Here is a 22,591-nt window from a genome sequence, read left to right on the forward strand (position 1 = left end):
GTTCCTGAATTCACTTTCACAAGCTGAAGTGGGCTAACAACCTTCACACCTTCTACAGTGGCAACCGTGAGGCAGTCATTTGATATTCCTACGTTACACAGGAACATTATACCTATAAACATTTGTTTAGGTGTGTAGACACTAGATATTACCATTCTCTTCGGTATTTTAGTGACTATAGAACACATTTGCACTTGTATTCCACTCTGAAGTTTCATGAACATTTCGGTAAATGCAGTGTTCTTTCCGTGCTACGCGCTTTTGCACCTATTAAAGTGTTCATGAATTCCCCATCAAGCAAAATGTTTTGTTTCTAAAATATCAATATAATATGATAAGCAGGCTGCATTTAAGATTATCAGAGTTCTTCGTGTAGACGCTTCACATGCGAAAACAATAAAACACAAGAAAGTATTGAAGTAATAAAGTTAATTAGCTAACAAGAGAATTTTTGCTGTCTTCACTGTGACAGTCGATCTATTCTTAAAAAGGCATTTGACATCTTCTATATAATAACCAAAGGAAATTGTTTTACAAAGCAGTTTACAGATAATGTGAATAGTACGTACATCCATTCCACATACATTTGTAGGATCGACAATCTAGAAAAATATGTTGATAGGTCTAGAAATATATTTTGAAAACTGAGATAAGTTACATTTGTAGAAAACCAATTTAATAAATTCAGAGCTTCATACGTTCGTCTCCTTATGACTCTAAACATATTTTCTTTTGTCAGTAAATAAGAGCTTGAACGTTGCTGCAGGTGTGAGCTGATTTCCGCAAACAGTATTTGGTTACACAGAATATGATAGAATAAAATTTAAGTATTTTATTCCATGTTCGGATTTAGTTACCCGCAGAAGATTACAGATTAGCTACCCTTGGAGGATTAAAACACATAATTTAGCTTCACGCAGTTTAATTTACCCCAAGGAAACAGGACCTAGTGGTCAGCAGTTTTTGCAAAACTCTGTGAGTACGGTATGATCATCTTATCAGAAACTGTCAGAGGACAACATACTTATTGTATCGATTCTAAAATGAAGCTGTTTACGTTGAAGAAAAGCAAAGTAGCAAAATACTACCGGTTTGGTTACTTTCTAACAGAATTTATTACCAAAATACATAAAAGTTTCGTTACGCTGTATCTCTTCTTCATGAAACTGAAATGAAGCGGCTTACACAATATTTAAATTAAGAATATTGTATCTGAAGTCAACCTGAATTTCGTAAATAATAAGTAGCTGAACTTAAAAAGATTTGTTGACATATTTGTGGTCAATATTTTCATCCTATGACCCTAAGTTGTTGATTTTCAGGTTTTGTAGTTGGTTCTGTTCTGAAAAATAGCAGATTTTTAAAGGAGGTCTGCAGAAGCTATTTCAAAATGCATTAAATAAATTAGAAGTAAATAGTCAAAGAGTGTCAGTCACAACGCAACGAAGGGAAACGACAAACGGTACAGGATATGAACTCCATATTAAATTTACAGAGCGTGAAGAACGATTCAACTCTCAAAACCTTTCATGACCACTGAAATATGACAGTTCTCTCTGTGAACTTGTACATAGTAGGTTTAGCGTACGGCAGCCAAGCATAAAAAGGTGGATATTGGATCAGTATGCCTGTTATTTATACCAGTGGCTGAACAATCTCTTTCACGGATTTTCCGATATAAATTGATATGCTTTTCGTTATTGCATATTACGTCTTGTTTCTATAACAGCTAAACCTGTTTGAGTTTCGTAATTTACTATCGTGAATTTTTCTCAGGTTCCAGAGGACTGATGGACTTTCTTGTTTCACGAAACGAAGACTATGAATTTGTAAGGAATGAACAATTCAACGGGGTTCCTCTGGATTACTTCGAGGAGAATCTTTCCGTTGTAAGATATCAGGATGTCTTGTGATGCATACGAGAATAAATCCATATTTTATAATTTTGTGCTGATTCTATGTGAGCATGCTCAGGTTCAGAGATACCATTCCCAATAAATGTAGATGTCATTAGGACTACAATGTAATAATTATAACAGTTTTTGCTGCATTTGTTTAACATATCGTATTTAAAAATGACTGTATTATTACAAAATTATAGCCGTGTACAAAACTTAAGAACGAAAGTAACTTTTGCATGAAAAAGAAAGGATTTAACGTCTTCTCGACACCGAGATTATTAGCGACAGAGCATAACCTAGAATTCTTGTTTTTTACGAAAGGGAGAAATGGTTCAAGTGGCTCTGAGCACTATGGGACTTAACTTCTGAGGTCATCAGTCCCCTAGAACTTAGAACTACTTAAACCTAACTAACTTAAGAACATCACACACATCCATGCCCGAGGCAGGATTCTAACCTGCGACCGGAGCCGTCGTGCGGTTCCAGACTGTAGCGCCTAGAACCGCTCGGTCACAGCGGCCGACCGAAAGGGAGTAGAAAATCGTGAAAAAGGAAGCATACCGGCATTTCCTGGAGAGATTTAGGGAAATGTCGGATAACCTAAATCGTGTTGACGGAGGCGAATTTGAACCGTCGTCCTCCTGAGCGTGAGTCCAGTGTGCCAACTACTGTGCCACCTCATTCGGTACAAAAGACACATTTACTGAAAGACAGTACCGCGATTTATGATAGTCCCCTGGACATTAAAAAAGATGTCACTTCGTAGGTACATAATAGGGTGTGTTATTACCACTAACGGCAGTGCATACTGTGTAACGCACTCCCTTGCTGTCCACAAGGCTGATAAGGACTCCTTCTGGCAGGACTTTCCACTCCTCCACCAGCTCACCTAACTTCTGGATGGTCGTTGGTCGTTGGTGCATGTCGACGTGCTGCGATAGCTCTTCGCAACGCATCCCACCCCTGCTCATTGGGATTTAAGGCGGCGTAACGGGCAGGTTAGCCCATTCACGGAATATCCTCTCGTTCCAAGAGTTTCTCCACATGCGCAGTTCGATGCGGTCGCACATTGTTACCCATAAAAATTAAGGCAGGGTCGAATGTGGTCCTGAAATGACGCACACGGGGAAGAAGAAGAGTGTGACAATAAACGTTAACTGGTGAGTGTTGCGTATTCGAGATTTGGAGGTCAGTGCGCTCATGGTACATTATGCTCGCCACACCATAACAACTGCGCCACCAAAACGTTCATGTTCGACAATGTTCCTGGGAGCACTATGTGTTCCCGACTCTCTCGTATGAGGGTACGAGCAGCACCGTCAAAGTTATAATCAAGAATAAAAGCAAAAAATGAAATAACAGAAGTAATGGAAAAAATTTATTCACCAACGGCATTGAAAAATTTGAATACCAACTATCTTACAGGAACTGGTCATATCTCTGGATAACAAAATTCTCAGTGAACTTGAGGTAAGTTAATTTTTTATTTTATGTGACTCATTTATATGGTTTTCCAGGATTCTTACTATCACGAATAGGATAATGCTACAACCACTACACCCTCATTTGAAGAAGTATTTTTTTCCGTTGAAATCAAATGCAGTTTGGATAGGATTAGTAGCAGGCCTGTTAGGAGGAGGAAAGTGTACCTGCGGAACATCAAAATGTGGAATTATGATGACTGAAACAGCAAAACACTTTTCCGAGCTGTAGACGTCAAAAGAAACTGGGAGAGCGGAGTTCAGGGATGGAGGCGACGATCAGCGGCGAGCCGAGCTGCCTGCGGGCCGGCAGAGGCGCCACAGGTGCCCGCCCGCCGCCCACACGGCGGAGATCAAGTCCGCGGAATACCTGCATAATTCAGCGCGGGGGGTTGGCGCGGCGCACCCCTGCCGGTGCGACGTCGCGGACGGCTGGACACCAGTCACTGCTGCTGCTGCCGGCAGCTGGGATTGCTTGATGAGGTATCAGTCGCTGTGATCCCGGATGAGTAACGGATGGGGCTGCTGTGAAGTCCACTGTAACGCCAGTTAATGACGCAATCTTGCCATTAGCACCGATGAATGTCATGCATCTCTTGATGGTTTCATTCATAAAGTGGAAGGTTCGTTTTTCATATACCTGTACAAAGGGCGTTTCAAAAAGTTTGCGAGAAATGTGCAGAAGCGATTGATGACATTATGGCGAGGAACTTTTGTTAGAGACAAATAGTACGCCGGCGCTTCCTACGACGTGAGATGCCGGATACTTGTCATGCCTCTGAGAGGCGGCAGGGTGTAGGCATTCTGCGGCGTTAGTAAGCATTGTGTGTTGCCTATGACCCAGTCATCTGTTCCAGATTGACGAGCGGTAGACCAGCCAAAATCTAAGTTCCTGACGAGCTTAATGCAGGTAACTTCATTAGTAGACCTCTTGCATCTTATAACTGTTCTGCCAACAAAACTAAGTCTTTGGTTCGCCTTCCCCATAACATTTCCTATGATATTTCCAGTTGACATTGTTCATAATCTAATCCCTAAGTGTGTAGCTGAATAGGCAACGTTTAAATTTGTATTATTTATCGTGTAACCGAAATTTAACACATTCTTTCTAGAACTCATGTGGAGGAGCTCCCGCTCTGTTTAGTTTTCAGTGTCAACTGATACTTTTCGCACCACCTAGATATGTCGTCTACATCATTTTGTGATTCGTATTGATCTTCTGACGACTTTGCTAGACGGTAAACCACAGCATCATATGCAAGCAGTTTATGAGGACTGCCCGTCTTGTCTCCCAAATCGTTTACATACGGTATGAAGTGCGTTCACTAAGCAATGCAGCACAGTTTTCTCTGAAAGCAGATGCTTTATTCACGATTGCAATACACCATATTATTTCCATTCTTTTGGGTACATAATTCTGTTTTTCAACCTTATCTCCATTGAATGAGACGGTCTTCCGCCACCTTGATGGGAGGGCCTGTATGCCTACATGGTACCACTCTACTTGTCGACGTCGGAGCCAACGTCTTGCTGCATCAATGACCTCCTCACCATCTACATACTGTTTGTCGCAGAGTGTATCCTTCACTGGAACAAACAGATGGAAGTCGGAAGTTCCGAGATCCAGGCTGTACGTAGGCTGAGAAAGAACATTCCAATGAGATTTTGTGAGCTCCTCTCTGATGCGCAGAGTTGTGTGCGGTCTTGCATTATCATGGAGAATGAGAAGTTCGTTTGCATTTTTGTGGCGGTGGACTCGATGAAGGCGTTTCTTCAATTTCGTGATAGTATCACTATACATTTCAGAGTTGATCGTTGCACTGTAAGGGAGAACATCAGACGAAGTAACGCCTTCAGAGACCAGTTGGGCAGTGAGGTGTTTGTTTGCCATCCGTCGATCAATTAGAATGAGAGTGTCAGCACGTTCCAACACTGCAGGTGTTACAGCTGTGTGTGGCCACCCGGCAAACGAGACATTGGACAAGTTCGCGAGACTTCGTTGCACTGATGACAGACGCCTCGCCTAACGACTCACAGTGCTTTCGTTCACTGCCAAGTCTCCGAAGTCATTCTGAAAGCGCCCGTGAATGCCGGAAATTCTCTGGTTTCCAGCAAAGGAAACTCTATGATAGCTCTCTGCTTGGAACGCACATACCTTACAGGAGCTATTTTGAAGGCTGCTTATAACGCCGCTACCTGTCGGAACTTCATGTAACTATAGGTGTTGAATCGGGAATACTCCAACATGTGCTACAACAAATTCCGAATTTCTTCGATCTAAATTGACCGCAGAAAAATGTGTTGCATTCTCCCTTGTTAATTAAAAAGCAGCGGAAGGCCTATAACACTTCCTCGGGTAACGCCAAAGCTCTTCCATTTCACTCGATGACTTCCCATCAGTTCCACGAAGTGTGTAATTTCTAGGAGAAAATCACGAATCCAGTCGCAAAGGATAATCCATTACCAAGCAATTTGATTAGTAGACTCTCGCGAGAAACTGTGTCAGAAGCCTTCTAGAAATGTCGATAGTATTCATTACTTCGTGTGTGTAAAGGGCCAGTTGTGTTTCACAGGAATGAAATATTTTGCATCCGTGTCAATTGATATCGTTTTATTTCAGATATTGCATAATGTTCCACCACAGTATTTGTTCCAAAATCTTATTGCAAATTGATTTGTATAATTCAGTAGATTATTTTTATTTATTTTCTTGTGTCTTGTTGTGAACTGTGAAACCTTTCAATGCCTAGGTAAAGCTCTTTCGTCGACCGAGTTGTTGTATGATTGTTAAATATGGAGGAAGACATCTAAGAGACCTCTAATCTCTGTTTTATAGCTCTACATCTACATCTACATCTTCATCAATACTCCGCAAGCCACATGACAGTGTGCGAAGGAGGATACTTCTTATCACAATCTGATCCCCTCCTTCCCTATTTCCTCACTATTAGCTCCAAATTCTAGAATTTTCTCGTTGTGGTCATTTCGTGAGATGTATATGGGAGAAAGGAATTTGTTTGCCGACTCTTACCAGAACGTACTCTCAGAATTTCAATTGTAAACTTCTCCGCGATGCACAATATCTCTCAGGTAGCGTTTGCCACTGGAATTTGTTGAGCATCTCCACAACACTCCCGCGCTGACTAAACGATCCCCTGACGAAACGGGCCGCTCTTCGTTGGATCCTGTCTATGTCTTCTATCAATCCAATTGAGGGTCCCAGGCTGATGAGTAGTACTTACGAATCGGCGGGGCAAGTGTTTGTTTACGTTTACGTTCATAGTTAACTGCTAGTCCTTGCATCATTCATCAATCTTCAGCGGGTTCTCCTGCAAACCACTGCAGTCTTCTGACTTTGCCACCTTCTTGTCGACAACGGTATCATCTGCGAACAGCTTTATGGAACTTCAGATGTTTTCTACTAGATCATTTATGTATTTTGTAAAGAGTAACTGTCCTATCACAGTTACTTGGGGTACTTCTGAAATTACCCTCAGAGCGGTCGATTTTATTGAATTCACTCGCATACATGGTCCGCACTCGGTAGACGCTTACTTTTTCGCTAAATGGCAGTGCGAGACGACGTCAGATCTTTTCCTGATTTCAAGGAACACCACACCAGCCTCAGCGTCGTTGTCAACAGCGCTATGGATCTCACGAATGAACAGAGCAAGCTGAGTTTCGCAAGACGTCAGTCTGCGGAATTGTTTTTGGTATGGGGGAGATTTTCATTCTCCAAAAGCGTCATAATACGTGAGCATAAGTCATATTCAACAACTGTTCAACAGATTTACGTCTGCGATATAGGTCCATAACTGTTACTGCATCTTTGTTATACTTTGAATATTTAAAAAAGGAATATAGATACCTCAAAAACGATCTGCAGACGAATCAGGGATTACCAAGCTTGTTAAAAATGAACTGTGAATTGAAAACTTTCTTACCTTTGTTCTACTCGTTTCTCTCCTGGTTACAAAAAATCGCATTGATTTGCTCCCCTGATCCTATTGTCATTATGACGCTTCGTTCAGTAAAGATTCTTTCTTCAGAACTGTAAATTGCTTTTTACTTGAAAGAGAAACTCATTTGAGAATTCTGATATTATCTGGTCTCCGATAAATTGAATTTCTCTTTTGTCTTCTTTGTTGTAGTTTCCTTTGATGAAAGAAGTGATGTTGAAAAGGAGATTCAATTATTTTACGTATTACACAGCTTGCGAAAAGACCGTGACACAATCTGCAACGAGAACAGAGTATGTGTGGGATGTTTCTGGTCTATTATTATGCAAACAAAGTTCCCGTGTACGTAAAACTGAAAATATGCCATTTCTTGCATCGCACTACGTCGAAATAATGATTTTCGCAGCTTTTGTTATTCGTTCAATTCCAGTTTACGTGTTTAACTAACCGCACACGATCAGCTGTTGTTTTCACATACTTAGAGTAATTATTTTTACTTACTAAGATCGAAATGCACTGAAAGCAGATCCGTCAAAGTTACTGATAATGCCTAATAGGTCAGTTCATTCATTGATAATTACTGAGATGTAGCTTATAATTCTCCTCTTCGCTGAATTTTTAGTAAACGTCTTGTATGAACCTTCGTCTGTTCTTCATTCTTCATTAAACTATTGTAACAAAATTAAAAGAAGAAGAAAGATTGGAGTTTAACATACCGCTGACACTGAAGTCAATAGAGATGGAGCACAGAACCGTTATGGGATGAGATATCAACCGTGGTTAATTGAAAGGTACCATCTCGGCATTTGTCTAAAGTAGTTTAGCGTAACTAGAGAAAGTGTGGATGAGGACTTAACTTTCCATCTCCTATCGAATACAATTCCAGTCTCTCGCTGTGTAACTAGACGTAGTACATATGTGCTGCGTAAAACATAGATAATGTACGTATTCGGACACAATATAAGTTTCCCGTTCCCATGTAGTTGCGGCGTGTGGCTTTTGCGTCTTTGGGTGTCATAGAGACGAGTATACTATCTGAGGACATCGAGCTACCCAAGAACGATAAAATGAGAGAAATGATCTCTAAATTAAATCAAGATCAAAGGCTCAAAAACTAGGTAGCTTATGGACTGCAAAAGGAAACTTAATAACAGCATTGATACAAAGTGGATCATGAAAATTAATTGTATAGCAATTTATCCCAATGATCGAATCGATTTTTGTTTCCCGTTCATTACCGATATGTTCTATTATTTAAATGTCTATATGGTGCGTATGAATATATGATTCTGGAACTACGACGCAATATTTTGCCTATCTTATGTGCCCGTACATAATTCGTACCTTCAAGTGCGAGCAAGTGTGTGTGCGTTAGCGTGTCTGTGTGTGTGTGTGTGTGTGTGTGTGTGTGTGTGTGTGTGTGTGTCTGTGTGTCTGTGTGTTTTCACCACGAGAACATTTGATGTATTTAAGCCCTACTATTAACAACTACAGGATATTCTTGCCGAACAGTTATGGACTAGAGAAGCTTATGTAAATTTATGTCTCAAAATGAAGTAATACGCGAGGTATTGAGTGTTATATGTTGTCTTCTCTGTAACCATAAATTATGAAAAAGTTCGCCTGTACATTGTGTTTGTTGAATGCTGGTATACTAAAAGCTTCCATAAATGTCGCCATAAACTTAGCTCGTCTGGCTGTGGTTTTAGTTCTACGACGAAGCCTTGCATTTTACAGCCTCCGAAGACCCAGAAAATTATTTTTCGTCTCTGAAGGCAAAGAAAATTGCCACGTTTGGCACTATATTTTTCGTATAGTGTGTATATGTGCCAAAAATTTAGTAACATCCGGTTAGGGGATTGAAGTGATTATTTGTAACTGCCTCGCTGTGGGAAACATGATACTCGTGTTCAAATCAGCTCGTCGGGATTTCTCCTATTAAATGCCGGTTGTATACTGGAGTCTAATGTGAACCTCACAGGATGAGGGTAATTGTGAAGTCTGAAAAAAACAAATATCGAAATAAAACGTCACAGGATGCTAAATGTCCTCTAATTACATCGCCATTGGTGAGGAAATGCATGCCTATTGTAACACGCGTAGTTGTTTAGCTTAAGGTGTGCTCAAGCACAGTATTTAATCATTGTTCCGAACAGTAGCAAAAGAAAAACAATGCGTAATTATGAATTCTGGTCATAAACAAAGTATAGAGCAAAGTCCCGTTGTGCAACACACCTTCTCTAACGATACGAACTCGGCGGTGTGTTAAACTTATTTCCGTACCTTCGATTTAAAAACTGCGGCTCAAGCAATTTGAAAGAATACCAAAACATAGAAAGAAATTTACTAGAATAAAGCAATGAATGTTCTTACAAAAATCGTGCTATAAGCTGTTCAGTCGTGAACCAGTGATGACATAAACAATATCAGACACCGTAAAAGAAGAGGAAAACGTATTCAGTTATAAAACATAACAAATTTGACATTATAAACGACAGCAGACACTGTAAGAGGACAGGAAAATGTCTTCACTATAATCATAATGCTCCCCATGCCTGTAACTTGCTGCGGCGGCTTGCTGCTCAAATATCTACATCTCTGCAAACAAGTGTGAACAGCGTGGCATACACTACTACAAATTGTACCAGTTACTAGGGCTATCAACAGATCAGTGATGGGGTTGCTCTTATCAGAATCGACGGCAAACTAACATCGGCAACGATAGTTCAGGCGTACATGATGACGTTGCAAGCTGAAGATGGAGAGATAGAGAAAGTATATAAGTATATTGAAAGGGTTATACAGTACGTAAAAGGGAGATGACAACCTAATAGTCAGAGGAGACTGAAGTGCAGTTGCAGGGGAAGGAGTAGAAGAAAAGGTTACAGGACAATATGGACTTGGGACAAGGAATGAAAGAGGAGAAAGACTAATTGAGTTCTGTAACAAGTTTCAGCTAGTAATAGCGAATACCCTGTTCAAGAATCACAAGAGGAGGAGATATACATGGAAAAGGCAGGGTGATACGGGAAGAGTCCAGTACATTACATCATGGTCAGACAGAGATTCCGAAATCAGATACAGGATTGCAAGGCGTACTCAGGGGCAAATATAGACTCAGATCTCAATGTAGCAGTGCTGAAGAGTAGGTTGATGTTTAAGAGACTAGTCAGGAGGAATGAGTTTGTAAAGAAGTGGGATACAGAAGTATTAAGGAATGACGAGATACACTTGAAATTCTCTGAGGCTATAGGCACAGCAATAAGGAATAGCTCAGTAGGCAGTACAATGAAGAGGAATCTCTAAAAAGGACAACCACAGTAGTTGAAAAGAAAAACATAGGTACGAACAAGGCAGCTGGAAAGAAGCCATAGTCTAAAAGAAGAAATACTTCAGGTGATCGACGAAAGAAGGAAGTAGAAAAATGATTAGGAAACTTCAGAAATTCAGAAATACACGTCGCTCAGGAATGAAATAAACAGGAAGTGCTGGGAAGCTAAAATTAAGTGGCTACAAAGAAAACGTGAAGAAATCGAAAAAGAAATAATTGTCGGAAGGAATGAGTCAGCATACAGGAAAATCAAAACAACCTTCGGTGAAATTAAAAGCGATGGTGGTAACATTAAGAATGCAACGGGAATTCCACTGTTAAATGCAGAAGAGAGAGCTAATATGTGGAAAGAGTACATTGAAGGCCTCTATGAGGGGGAAGATTTGTCTCATGAGATAGAAGGAGAAACAGGAGTCGATTTAGGAGAGTTAGGGCATCCAGTACTAGAATATCAGAATTAGAGAACTTTGGAGGACTTAAGAGCAAATAAGACAGAAGGGATAGATAACATTCCATCAAAATTTCTAAAATCATTGGGGGAAGTGGCATCAAAACGATATTCACATTGGTATGTAGAATGTATGTCTGGCGACATACCATCTGACTTTCGGAAAAATATCATCCACACAATTCCGAAGACGGCAAGAGCTGAAAAGTGCGAGAATTATTGCACAATCAGCTTAACACCTCCTGCATCCAAGTTACTGACAAGAATAATATACAGAAGAATGGAAAAGAAAATTGAGGATGTGTTAGGTGACGATTAGCTTAGGAAAGGTTAAGGCAGCAGACAGGCAATTCTGACTTTAGGGTTGATAATGGAAGCAAGACTAAAGAAAAATCAAAATACGTTCAAAGGATTTGTCGACCAGGAAAAAGCGTTCGAAAGTGTAAAATGGTGCAAGATGTTCGAAATTCTGAGAAAAATAGGGCTAAGCTATATGGAGAGACGGGTAACATGCAATATGTAGAAGAGCAAAGAGGGAATAATAAGATTTGATGTCCAAGAAAATAGTGCTCGGGTTGAAGGGGATGTAATACAATTATGAAGTCTTTCGTCCCAACTGTTCAATCTGTACATCGAAGAAGCAATGGGTGAGATAAAACAAAAGTTCAGGAGTGGGATCGAAATTCAAGATGAAAGGATACCAATGATACGATTCGCTGATCACTGCTATTCTGAGTGAAAGTGAAGAAGAGTTACAGAATCTCCTGAATGGATTGAACAGTCTAATGAATATAGAATGTGGATTGAAAGTAAAGCGAAGAAAGACGAAAGCAGTGAGAAGTAGCGAGAAGTTTAACATCGGGATTGATGGTCATGAATTAAATGAGGTTAAGGAATTCTGCTGTCTAGTCAGCAAATAACCAATGACGGAATTAAAGCGGACATCAAAAGCAGACTAGCAGTGGCAAATGAGCATTCCTGTCCAAGAGAAGTCTGCTGGTGTCAAACTTAGGCCTCAATTTGAGGAGGAAATTTCTTAGAATGTACATTTGGAGCACAACATTTTATAGTAGTGAAATATGCAGTGTGGGAAAACCGCAACAGAAGAGAATCGAAGCATTTGACATTTGGTGCTACAGGCGAATGTTGAAAATTAGGTGGACTGATATGGCGAGGAATGAGGAGGTTCTACGCAGAATCGAAGAGGGAAGGAATATGTGGGAAACACTGACAAGGAGAAGGGACATGGTGATAGGACATCTGTTGCGGCATCACGGAATGACTTCCATGGCACAGGAGGGAGCTCTAGGGGGCAAAAACTGTAGAGAAAGGCAGAAACTCGAATATTTACAGCAAATAGTTGAGGATGTAAGTTGCAAGTGCCATTCAGTGATGAAGAGGTTGGTACAGAAGAGGAATTCGTGGCGGGCGTCTTCAAACAAGTAAGCAGACCGATGACCGAAAAAAAAATTGCTGTCAAGTAACGTTAGCACATATGCACAAGAATGCTGGAATGTTTATTTATTAACGAACTGTTATTTATACTTACTGCAAATGGACTTAGTGTAACCAAATGTTATAACATTCTTTTTATTAAATATTTTTATAAGTAATTAGTTAGCTTAGAAAGTGACAAATCGTGTCTGGAAAACACAAGAAAAATGTATTTTTGATGGGGGTGATCTCCAGTCAATAAGAATTAAGCAAAGGTGGAGCAGTACTGGAGTAAAGTGATGATAGGCACTTATTGAGTGGTATGTACAAGGGCGCGATACAGTACACTTTTACCTCAAGGTCTGGAAGAAGGCAGACCTTCCTGAGGTAACGGATGATATCTGGTCAGTGACAGATTGTGGGCGGTGAAGAGACTTTAATTTTCACGAAGTCTGATTGTGCTGTAGTTCGGAACTTTAACTTTTTCCGCTCGTATTATGGAATAAAAACTAGAAAAAAAACATGAGTTTATAAAAAAACATGAGTTTATACTCTTTATCTCTAGTGCGTTGATGTAGAAATTGTCATGCTGAACTCTGAATTATTTTGAGCTGGTGAATATTTCGTTTATTGTGATCATGAAAAGAATATAGTTTCATACAATGAAGACTATCATGACCGGATGTTTCAGCTGCTGAGAATACTTCCGGGTTGCATGGCCGTGGTCCATGGAACTCTTCTATCCCTGACGTTTCGTCCAAAGCTACGTTGGACATCTTCGGAGGTGCTCCTGGTTGTGCTGAGTCTTTCAAGAGTCGGCAAGACTCAGCACAACCAGGAGCACCTCCGAAGATGTCCAACGTAGCCGTGGACGAGACGTCAGGAATAGAAGAGTTCGATGGACCACGGCCATACAACCCGGAAGAACTCTCGGCAGCTGAACGTAGTCTTCCGCAGGTCTTTGATGACTATTTAGCTTGGGCACTGAGCTACCGTTCTTGTAACGCACTTAACGCATTTTATTCCATTTTAACAAAGTTATACTTCTATGTTTAATGTAATTATTGATTACTGGATCAAGTTCCGTGTATTTGAGACTAGGTGAGATACCTGGCGTCGCTCAGGCAGTTGACACGAGATTGTGTGGTAGTTGGAATAAAAGGATAAAGTTTAAAGTATAAGAGGTAAAAAAATTGAAAACAGATTGTAACTATTTACAATACTTGTTTTATAAACAACATTTTTCGTTTTGTTATCCGGGGTGTGTATGTACAAATTTTTCGACTTTACTACTCGAGAGCAAGCTAGGTATATTTACCGTGAGAGAAGGAGGAGTCTTTGAGGTAGATGCCAAAATATTTTAAAGTTTGTCCTTGAGCTTTGTTAATTGTAAAACTGTAGGCTAATTTGATTGGAACCTGCAGTCTCTTAAATTGGAATGACAGTTCAATAGAGATCAATGGTATTCTGGGGATAGATAGTATGTGTCCTTTGTATCTTCCAGTCGTAAGTTTGGCTTCGATTATATTATTCCGTAGCTGTATGACGATCATCATTGATCCATTACATAGTTTTGGTGAGTTGAGATTTCTGAGTAATGTGATAGGAGATCCAGTTTTAAGTCGAAGGCAGTGAAACGACATTCCTAGTACTTGCAAAGAGTTTATAGATACTGCAGGAAAGTTCAGACTTTCTTCAGCGTTTACCATCGTGCCGATCGATTTGTATATTCTCTCTTCACCGGAAATTTTCTTTTGAATATTAAAGTTGATATCGTCGACAATATTATTTTTTGTTGCCAAAATTGACTTTTCAAATAGCCAGTCCGTATTGGTATACTTGTGAACAATTTTTGGATATGTTACAGAAATCACTGTTGAGTCTAAGGAAACCGATCGTCTTGTCAGTAGGATATGTACCTTCACCCATTTGTAAAAGTTGTTGAGCAAAATGTGCTGCTGTCTCGTCTTTCGATAGTTCAACGCTCATATTTTTTGTTAATCGTAGTATTTGTATGTGTGGCAAGGGCTGTGTTTTTTTTAAAGCATGCACTGATCTCGTCTGCTAGTGTTGACTCGAGGATAACTGGTAGTGTTTGTCCAAAATCTCCTGAGAGTATGAGTAGCGCTCTTCCCATCCTTCTCTTCTTCGTTGTATAATTATGTCACGCCTTATGTTTTCTTTATCCACAATTATGATGGTGACTTCATCTATCTGAGATGCATTAAATCGATGTTCGTGTTCTCCAGTCGCTTTGAATTATAATTTTATGGATATCAGAAATCATTCGGTCTAGTGCTGTTTTGAATATGTGAATCAGTTGATTGTATTTGAGTATGATCTTCTGTACATCTTCTCGTCTCAATCAACTGATATTTTTACATCGGTGATAAATTTCTGTTTCTTCATTTCCGATGAAATATACTTGCAGAAATTTATTCTCTTCATTGTGTAGTGTTAGTAATGATCTCATGTTATGATAGTTTTGTCCTTGTATGAAAAAAAAATCGATTTCATCTTTGTTAGTGTTGATCGAAATGACTGATCGAAGTGACACCGAAACAAGTCTTTTGTAAGCAGACGTTATGCGCTTTTATATTTCCAAGAAACTGTTTTGATTCTGGAGATTACCCGCCATGTAATGTAAAAATTCCTGCGGACACGCTTCCAGTTATGGGGTAATCGAATTTTTCACGCGACAGTATCCTGGTGTTTCTCTACTGAATTTTTTCGCATTGCAAAATTTGCAGATGTTATTCATTTTTACGATTACGACGTGTTTGTGCTTGTTATATTGTTTCGTCGGGTCGTAGTGGAATGCTTCGTTTGTTAGGTTGTACTGTTTGCTTGTCCGAGCGTCTTGTAGGGTGATGTTTTCATGGCTGGCTTTAGTTCGCAGTCTTTCTTGATTCTTCAATCCGTTCATTTCGTTGTTCTTCAGGTTCTCCGCGTGTCAAGGTGCTCATTGTCGTTCATTGGGAACTTAAAAATGCTTTGCACTCTTCGCCCGTTTCGTTTTTTCGCTGTTCCTTCTGTTTTCGTCGTTTTGCTGCAGAACTAGCATAATCACCTCCTCTTTTAAATACACTAAGCACACTTTACAAACTGTTCACATTTGATTTTCGATTTACATTTAACCACTATATCACTTTGAGTACTCACACTTCACTGTTTGTTTTCATTTACTCACTGCACTACTTTTTCGGTTTCTCCCTTCATCACCGATAAGAAATTGACGTTCGAATCTACGACGGGTCACATCTACGAAAGGGTAGCCCCACCAGTGACGACTATTCCCGAACATTCCAGAACATCCCGGATCATTTTGAAACATTCTTGAACAGTCTCTAATTTTGTGAAATGCTCTCAAATTCTTTCGAGTGTTCTGAAATCTTTTCGAATACTCTAGAATATTCTGGAATGTTCTAGAACTTTCTAGAGGGCGGAACTTCCTAACCCTTATATCCTCAAAAACACGCCCTTCAGATGTAAACGGGAACCTCCTTCATGGTTGGGGGGATAGAGGGCTACCACACGATTTATCTCCCTTGGTCGTACAGGGACTCGTTTCTGAATTTTAGCGGCCGCACTTTGTACACTTACTTTTACAACATGTATTGATTACTTACGTGAATAAACATTGTTCATCATGATTCACTAGTGTCGTCTACATCAATTTCAGGCGTTAGAATAAAACCATCTTTATCAATTATTCATATATCTTTTGTTTAGTACTTCTGGTTATTTTGTTAATTCGCAGTTCTATTCCCCGTATAGACTATTTAGCTGCAGGATCACAGTCATATGTTATTATATGCAGAGAGTTTAGCTGCAGGCATGAAAGCAGACATATACAGCTCCACCATACTACTTTATCGAGCCATCCTTTGTAAACAGAGCAGTGTATAGTCCAAGTACGTAGGTAGGTTCATAAGGAGCTAAAGTCGCAATGACAGTAACTGGTTACTATAGTTCAACAGTTTTATCGTGTGATGTGGGAGACTGACAAATTACACAAAAAATGATTCAAATGGCTCTGAGCACTATGCGACTTAACTTCTGAGGTCATCAGTCGCCTAGAACTTAGAACTAATTAAACCTAACTAACCTAAGAACATCACACACATCCATGCCCGAGGCAGGACTCGAACCTGCGACCGTAGTGGCAGCTCGGCTCCAGACTGTAGCGCCTAGAACCGCACGGCCACTCCGGCCGGCCAAATTACACAAAATAATTTTAATAAAATAATGAAGCAATCTTGGAACTAACAAGAGAGACGGTAATACGTTTGCATCTAGAAGCTCGGAAGACTCCTGAACTTCCTGTAAAAGCATTGGCGGTTTAGTAATTATTACAATTGTAGAGCGTTTGAATTTCTGTGTATGTGTTTTAAGTGCGCAGAGAATATGACACAACTGAAATCATTGTGCAATATTTACCTGTAAAAAAGAATGCCAAATTTCGTTAACATCTTCGTAAACTCTGTACCAAGTGGAGAAACTTTCTCCTTGCTCTAATGTTTTATTGGGACTTGACAGCACATTTAAGTCACGTCAGCAAAGAAATAGATGTAGCAATCGGCAAGGATATCGATATAGACATACCAGATGCAGCTGAGGACGGTCTGTGGCCAGGCGGGGCCCGCTACCACGCAAGACTGTGAGCTGACGCCATCGCAGGTCGCGCTCCCTCATATGGCCGTGGCCAATAGCCGCCAAACTGAGTTGGAAGGTGGGGGGGGGGGGGAAGGTCGACTCCACGCAGTATCAGCCCCATTAAATCCGATGGTGGAAAAACAAGTTCTTCTTCCCATAATCTCACAAATTTGTTAGGACAAAATTCTCCAGATTCTCTCACACAAAAGCCCAAAAGACGACCCTCACTTGACACTTAGGTACCTGACATACTTCTAGAGATACCAAAAAGTTACAATGCACAAAGAAGTTTTATTTTTCTAACCTTGTATAGCACTTTCAAAATTCAGATGAGCACAATGGCCAGTAGACTATATACTGCATTAGGATCGCATCACCTTGCCACTTGGTTCCAGTTCCATGCTTTTTACCATCGCGATCTGCTGGGCAGCATCATCGACGAACGTTGCTGCGGCTCTTCTTGAAGTATTGGTGCTTGCAGTGCCGACGATCCTTTGCTACGAACAGATTTTCGAAGACGGGAGAAAGCGTTACACTGTCGAATAAACTGTCGCACCTGATTTACTGCAAACTGTGTTCGTTCGAAGCAGCGTGGCTGTAAGGTGACATACAAAAGGCTGAAAAAATAATAGAAATGGCCTTATTATGAAACTATTCGAAAAGTCGCTTACCTCGCTAGACACTTAAAAGCCCCAAAGGGAAGATGATTTGTTGAGCACTACATATTAGTTTATTTTTGCGAGATATACTGACTTCGCAGTGCATATCTTTGGTACGCAAGGTACAAGGTGTCACGAAACCAGATATTTGCAAATGCCGTGCAGTTCACACGTTTCTTTATTTATAGATTCAAAGCCAAATTAATCAAAATATCCACGGGTGTGCTGCCGGTCTACAGTGTCCAACGAGCACAATATTTCGGCGATCATACATGTCGCCATCATCAGGTGAACTGACGGACTGAGCTCCTGTGAACGTGCCGGCACGGAGATCCGTACGCTATGGCTGCTCAGAAGGAACTGGTCTCGGTCGCGGCGGCGGCCGATTTAAATACCCTCCGCCCGCGGCGCGCTCCCTCCGCCGTCCGCGCCCCGCGCCACGGTCGCGTGGTGGAACAGATTGCGACGGCGTCTGAGATGACGTCGGTGTGATGGACCTGTCCACCGTGGTCGTCACAACTATACGTTTGCTAGATTTACTCTTGATTAACCCAATCGCTGGTTCCCAAGCCTTGCCACAGTCACGGTTTATGAGGTCGTCATTGGTGCGAATTTCGATGGCCTCACTAACAACGCTGTCCCAGTATCTCGACGTCTGTACCAGAATCCTCGTGCGGTCATACTCCATGGCGTGATTTTCCGATAAACAATGTTCAGCGACCGCCGACTTGCTCGGATACATCAGTCGAGTGTGCCTCTGGTGTTCACGGCATCGATCCTCGACGGTACGCTTCGTCTGACCAATATACGACTTGCCACATTGACACGGAATCTGGTACACGCCGGCCTTCCTCAAACCGAGGTCATCTTTGGCGCTCCCCACCAGTGCACGAGTTTTATTTGGAGGACAAAACACAGTTCCGACCTGGTGTTTCTTCAGCATACGGGCGATTTTCCCCGAGAGTGCGCCTGTGTATGGAATAAATGCAGTGCCTACCTCCTCCCTCGTGACTTCATCCATCTCAACAGGTTGTGCTGCAGTGGTTGCGCGGAGAGCACGTTGAATCTGCCACTCTGAGTACCCATTTTCTCGAAATACAGTTCTCAGGTGTTCCAATGCCTGGGGTAGACTCTCTGCGTCAGAGATAGTGCGCGCCCTATGTACTAGAGTTTTAAGTACCCCGTTCCTCTGTGAAGGGTGGTGGCAGCTGTCTGCGTGCAAATACAGATCAGTATGCGTTGTCTTCCGATACAGTAAAATTGGTTGATTTATCCAAGAGAATGCTCTTCATAAATTGAGCAAGCCAATAACTCGTTGGACCATATCTGGCCTTTATGCAAGTAGTTATTCCGCGTATCATTGATAGAGTTCTATATACCCTATGCCGTTTGGTAAGGGTCCGCTTGAGCAACATTCGGAATCCCCACACACGTCTTCGCTGGTCATCGGGACTCAATTCGAAGTGGGATCAATTTCTGAACACAGTGCTGCTCCAGTCAGTGCGATTCCAGGCAGAAGATGTGACTGGAGGCACACCGGACAGCAGTCCTCCTGAGGTGTATCGTGCCAAATCCTGTCCAGTCAGGCGATCGTCAAAATCTCGGCGAGATCCGCCGACCTTGCTGGTCTTGCATGAAGGCTAGCAGTGGAAGTGCTCGCCGTGTGCCGACCGGCATTATCTTGCTGGAAAGTAAGCCCAGGGTGGCCTACCATGAAGGGCAACAAAATGGGGCGTATAAAATCGTCCATGTAACATTGTCAGGGTCCGCGAATGGTAAAGAGATCCTTATATGAAAGAAGTGGCACCTCATACCGCCACACCTGGCTGTTGGGCAGTATGGCGGCCGATTCTCAGGTTGGAATTCCACTGCTGTCCGGGGCGTCTCCAGTCACATCTTCGGCCTGGAATCTCATTCACTGGAGCAGAACTGTGTTCAGCGATGAATCCCGCTTCGAATTGAGCCCCATGACCAGCTAAGACGTGTGTGGAGATTCCGACCCATACTAGAACGTTGCTCAAGTGGACCCGTCCCAAACAGCATAGGGTATATTGAACGTGTACAGAAAAGGCAAGCACGAATGGACACAGTACTTTTTACCCTTTGGAGAGTGTCCCAGAGATTCTGAAAAAAACTGAACTACCACTGAAGATAGACTCTCACTATCCGAGGAAGCCCACTTACTAAGTTTCAAAATCTAGCTTTAATGGTGAACATAGGAGTTTACGATAACCTGCTTCGTATTGCGCCTGCAGGGATCGTGAGGATGAAATTAATCGCGTTGCGCACAGAGGCGTTTAGTCGTTCTTTTCTCGCTCCATGCGTGAATGTCACGCCCATTACGGCGGTTTGCGGAGTATGGATGTAGATGTGGATGACTTGCAGGAACCTAGGAGAAGGTAACTTGTAACTACCGTTTTCTGAACATACCGTATTCCAAAGTATAATCTTCATGTCTAAGTTTCCAGAAGTTCCCGCAATTCTAGCCGCGGCTCAGTGCCACACACTGCGCACGGTGTCTCTTGTTTCTTCCTCTCGTCGCAGCAGAGGGCAGTGACCCGCGGTCGCACGGCTGGCAGGCGGCGCGTGTCTGCGGCGAGGGCACACGTCCCGCGAGCAAGGCGGCCGAGGGAGGGGCGCCACATAATTGGGTTGCAGCACGCGCGTATCAGAGTGCGGTAATTGCAGCAGACACGTGCTAACCTGATTACTGGCTATGTGACACGTTAGCAGGCGGGGCTCTCCGAGGGCGCGCCCGTCATTCCAGGAACCGGCGTCACATGTCGTGGCATTGTGGGTGCTGAGGGGGTGGGGGCTGAGCTGCCAAGGGCACGTAACACTGGCCCCGCAGCACCGTGGACTACGGGGTCGGGGAGGGGGGAGCGTGGAGGGGGTTGTGCCCGCGGCGGCAGCAAGTGGCTCAGTTACTCACAGCCCTGCCACCCTCAGAAGATTATTTTCATGTCACATATACTGTAGGTGAGGTTTTTCTTCGGCGTACGCTGACGTAATATCAGGGTAGAATAACACAATGAACACCTCTACTGAGCCGTGCTCCAGCTCGTGTTCGTGCCGCTGACAGGTTGGCGTCATGTATTCGGATTGTGACCTCTTGTTTTCTTAGTCCGTTCATAGCGAGTACTGTGGTACTGTCTTTGGAGCTACCTCTAGTATTTCCGGGTCGTCGTGTGTCGGAGTTCAGTGGGGACGGAGCAGCAGTGAGGTCCGACAGCGCCTGTACTCGCCGAGCGATGTACCGGGTGATCAAAAAGTCTGTATAAATTTGAAAACTGAATAAATCACGGAGTAATGTAGATAGAGAGATGCAAATTGACACACATGCTTGGAATGACATGTGGTTTTATTAGAACCAAAAAAATACAAAAGTTCACAAAATGTCCGACAGATGGCGCTTCATCTGATCAGAATAGCAATAATTAGCATAACCAAGTAAGACAAAGCAAAGATGATGTTCTTTACAGGAAATGCACAATATGTCCCCCATCATTCTTCAACAGTAGCTGTAGTCGAGGAATAATGTTGTGAACAGCACTGTAAACCATGTCCGGAGTTATGGTGAGCCGGCCGCGGGACTGCTACGGTCGCAGGTTCGAATCCTGCCTCGGGCATGGGTGTGTGTGATGTCCTTAGGTTAGTTAGGTTTAAGTAGTTCTAAGTTCTAGGGGACTTATGACCTAAGATGTTGAGTCCCAGAGTGCTCAGAGCCATTTTTTCAGCCAGTTATGGTGAGGCATTGGCGTCGGATGTTGTCTTTCAGCATCCCTAGAGATGTCGGTCGATCACGATACACTTGCGACTTCAGGTAACCCCAAAGCCAATAATCGCACGGACTAAGGTCTGGGGATCTGGGAGGCCAAGCATGACGAAAGTAGCGGCTGAGCACACGATCATCACCAAACGACGCACGCAAGAGATCTTTCACGCGTCTAGCAATTTTTTTTTGGTTCTAATAAAACCCCAAGTCATTACAAGCATGTGTGTCAATTCTTACCTCTCTATCTACGTTGTTCCGTGGTTTATTTTCAAATTTATACTGACTTTTTGATCACCTGGTATACACTGCCCGATGGAAGGATGTGGTCGCGAGAGTGCACGACCACGTCGAGGTCCGGATTCAGCGAGTTTCAGTTGAATGGATCCTTATATTCGAGTAGTGCAACTTTCACTTGTGTGTGAGTGTCCGTCTGTCGAAGTGACCTCATGCCATCAAGCTGTCAGTTGGCGGTTTTCGACGTTGCCCTTGCCTGACTCGACTGGCAACGACCGATGGTTGGTCGTTCGGTCGGTCGTCTCAGTGAACGACGTGTATCTGGTCTTTCGATCGTTTCTATATTCTTAGCGTTCGTGTCTACGCACGCTTCGTCTTGTTGCTGTATAGTGACTGTTTTAGCATTGTTTGAGTTGTTTGTGGAATTGTCTTTTGTGGTTTCATGTGCATCTAGTCAGATTTTGAATAGGCAGTTTGGTCTTAATCCTGTCAACGTATTAAGGTTTGGTGGAGCCAACTTGTGTAATTAAATGCTTGTCATTTTACGATGTTAACTGTTATTCTTTCGTGGTGTGGGTTATCGCATCTTAGGTGGATTTTGCGAGTGTGCTGGTTGGCGTTTAAGCTGTCCCTAGTTTGAGCTGCCATCCTGTTAAGTGAGCATAACTCTTGGCTGCCTGTCTCACCACTTACGCAGCTGTAGCGACTTCTCC

At 42.3% G+C, this 22,591-nt stretch overlaps 1 protein-coding gene across 1 annotated transcript in view; it reads right to left on the reverse strand.

Annotated features, from left to right (window-relative positions):
* LOC126088343 (Down syndrome cell adhesion molecule-like protein Dscam2) overlaps positions 1-22,591 on the reverse strand; it is an 802,978-nt gene that overhangs the window by 681,459 nt on the left and 98,928 nt on the right. The gene's annotated exons all lie outside the window — the stretch shown is intronic.

Source organism: Schistocerca cancellata, chromosome 6 (assembly GCF_023864275.1).
Source record: "Schistocerca cancellata isolate TAMUIC-IGC-003103 chromosome 6, iqSchCanc2.1, whole genome shotgun sequence".
Classification (NCBI taxonomy): domain Eukaryota; kingdom Metazoa; phylum Arthropoda; class Insecta; order Orthoptera; family Acrididae; genus Schistocerca; species Schistocerca cancellata.